Genomic DNA, 3837 nt, shown 5'->3' with positions numbered 1-3837 from the left:
ACTCAAAATAAACAAACAATACGAGTACAACGTCCAGCATAAAAAAAAAATCAAATATCGTAACAAATATGTATATGTATGTACATACATACATGCATATACTTGTACATATCGTCGGTTAAAGTACAAAACCGCGTAACTGGCATTCGCTCACAAAAGCTCTTGGCTCAATTCTTATTCATTCGTCCTGAAATATATTAGCCAGAAATGCTATCGCTTTATAGAAAAGCGAAGCACTTTGAAATATGAGTGATTTTACTCTCTAGAAAATAGTTTATACATCCTCACATATGCGGTTTTGCATTTAGTTGATACGTGGTTTTGTACTTTAAACGACGATATAAAGTATACTTATAAACTTTAGCTCACAAAAACAATATGCATTAATACACACATACATATGTATGTATGTACACGCATTCATATAATCTCGCAAGTTTGTATAATGCAGCCTGATTGTGTTGACCCATATTTGCCGTTTTCATCCATTCAAGCTCCATCAACTTGTACATTGTAAATCAACCATATCTGTATGATAGCGAGAGGAGTGAAGCATTTGAGGGCGATCGCTAATTGTTGATCTTGTTCCAGAACCACTTTTGTCATGTACACACACACCAGGGTAGCCAACTCATTTTTGAGAATTCCCCGATTTTGCCTGAAATTTCGCGAAATTCCCGACCCGTAGATATCTCCTTACATACAAAAAAAATGTGTCGGTATTGATTTAATATATTGCTGGTATTTCTGTTTTTTTTTTTTTTTTTAATGTAATTCATTTACATATTCATAAACCAGACCAAACTTTTATAAAGTTAGTTAACAAATAAATCATAAACAATGTACATATAATGTTTACATACATACAGTGGTCGAAAACATTTTCGTCGCACTAAATTTATACAAGTTTTCACAATTATTATTATTTTTTTGTTATTTATTTGACTTAGTTTTTATCAAGGAATGAAACCGAAACCCAAACCGAAACCGTAACCGTTATCTTGACCTGAAAAGGAACGATACCGAAACCATTTCAATCACAGGTTTCAATCGGTTTCCAGAAATTGACAAAAATAATAAATAAAAATTTCCTTTGAAATAAATGATTTATCTAACCAAAATCAGCAACATTTTGCTAAAATTCTTGTTAAGTAGTAAATAAGTATGGCAAGGTAACTTTTCGCAATAATCTGCTGATGACTTTGTTGTTGTGAATCGATAATCGATTAATTATATTTAAGTAGTTTCCTTCCCGTACGCAATGCGAGATCCCGCATGTGCCCAAAATAGCCCAGAAATCATGCCTGCACTCAACAAAATGGGTAATAGAGAGCGTAAATTCGAGCGTATTCGATCGTAAGTGTATTCTTCTTCCTGCCCGAAATTTTCTCCGAGTAAAAATGGATAAAGTGTCAATGTGCATATCAGCTGTATTGTGTTTACATGTTGCCTGCATTTACTTGGTGCTTTTAAGGAAAAGTGAATGGCCTGTTGATGTATTTTCAATCTATGTACTTAAAATCAAATTTGTGAAACCAAAATTCAATTTCCAAGTGTTTGCATTTAATACCATGTTCTGACCGACAACCAAAACATTTTTCCTTCATTTTCTTTTCATTAAAACCTTTAACTTTCATTGTTATTTTGCTTTGGCCAGGCAATTAACAATAAATCCGAAATGGCGTATTAAAGATGATAAAATATGACTTCCACTTCGATAAATAATCGAAAAAAAAAGTTTTAGCAACGAAAACATGTTTCCGATGTCGGTCAGAACATGGTATAAGTGACAAAAAAAATGTTTCTCTTATTCTCTAATTACCAAATCCGGTCCGGATTGTTAGGGAAAGAACCTAGTGTTGATATTATCAGTGAACTGTAATTTTCGATTTTCTTTCCTCAACGTTTAAGACATGTGATTTAAATAATATCAACAAAATTTCTGTGAAAAACCGAAACCGAAACCAAAACCGAAATAAATTTTGAAGAACGAAACCAAAACCGAAACCGAAACACTTGGCAAAACCGAAATCCAAACCGGAACGTTATTTTGAATCGGTTTCATTCCTTGGTTTTTATATAAAAAATAGTATAATAGTGTGCAAGTTTCAAGTGGCTAAAAATTTTCGTTTTAGAATTTTTTACCACAGGTGTTGCGGTTTTCTTGCATATACAAATAAAATATATTTATTATTTATATGAAAATTCTAAAAAATCAACGGTAATTTGCATAATTTGCAGTGTTTCATAATCATAAATTTTATTTGCAAATTTTTAACTCATTATGAAATTAGTGAAGCAAAAAAGAAAATATTAGTTAACACCAATTCCCACGCAAACTGAGATTCCCCGCAAATCGGGGAATTTCCCCACTAGTTGGCTTCCCTGACACACACTCACTCACAAGCCCTCTCCCTCTTTTAATGCACTCTCAAATTGTAGTCTTATTATTTACTTTATTCGTATGCATCGCATGCAACTGCCACACGTGACACATATCTATAGCAACACTTCAACATTCTGAAGCTCCTCATGCCTTATACATACATATTTCATCACATCGCACACCGTCTTCAAAAGAGTCACAACTCAAAATTTGGCATTTTTGAAATTATGCGCTAAAAATGTACACAGAGCTTTTATTTACCTTTCAGCAAAATCTGGAGCAAATTTTTGTTATAATTTGTTAAAAAAAAAAAACCTAAGGTAAAGTCGCCCTTGCCAATATGATTAGCATGTACTACGAAATAGTTTTTCGCATTTTCTGACGAACGTATTATTTTGAGTTGTGACTCTTTTGAAGACGGTGTGCGATATGTATGTACGTAATATGTCGTCAGCATGCGCTTTGCACTGCCTACATACATACATACGTGCATTAATATGTACTTACGCATATGCACAAGTGCATCTTCATCAGTATAGATCAGAGAGAACTTTTACTAAATACGAGTACCTAGCTTTAAAAAGCTTCTCCCGCGGGCATGTTTTGGTCGTAGCTACAAACAAACATACATATTTACAAATATTGCACCAGTATATCTGAGAACAAATAATTCTTCGCTGTAACTTGAAAAAGAGAATTATTCTCGCATATTGTCCACATGCAGTGTGACCAGATGGTCGCAAAAAGCGATGCTAAATTCGTTTTTAAAAAAGGTTGGAAAAAGTTATACGCCATCAAAATTGAAGTTCTTCTTTCAGTATATTCATTCTTTAAAAATTCGATAAGTTCCCCGAAACCGATTTTCTGTAAATAACTTTTTAAGTTATTCTCATCAAAAACCCTATGTGCAGAAAATAGTTTAGTTTCGTATAAACAAAATGCAAAAATTTTTATATTTTCTACATCAGAGTACATACATTAGGGCGGGTCGAAAATCTAATTCTTCTCAAATCCCTTGGTAATAGTGAAAATATATTGTATCATGAAGTCAACAACAAGCCTGCAAAATATTAGTATTTTATTTTAATTGTGAGAGCCCGCGCATCGACCGCCAAGTGGCCCACAGCGGACTAGTCGAATAAGACGAATTCTTGTTAAAAATGCTGGGTTTAGCCAAAAATTTTGGTGCATATTATTAGATAATGAATCCTTTAACGCAAAAGATAAAGTCAAGTATCATTTCGCGCAGCCCTTTATCTTATCGTTAATCTCAAACTCATCTATTTTCAAGAAAATTTTAATTGTTCTCCTGATAATTGCACTGGCCTATAGTCAAAAGATGTAAAGAACCATATTAATATTGCTGGCGTGGATTTAGATCGCTAGTTCCAAATATTCTAAAATTTTTTTAATATTAGCTATAGTTTGCGAATTTTTGAAAATTTAGGAAC

Source organism: Rhagoletis pomonella, unplaced genomic scaffold (assembly GCF_013731165.1).
Source record: "Rhagoletis pomonella isolate Grant_MI unplaced genomic scaffold, Rhpom_1.0 Rhpom_scaffold_00001, whole genome shotgun sequence".
NCBI classification, from domain to species: Eukaryota; Metazoa; Arthropoda; class Insecta; order Diptera; family Tephritidae; genus Rhagoletis; species Rhagoletis pomonella.
Note: the sequence above shows the minus strand (reverse complement) of the source record.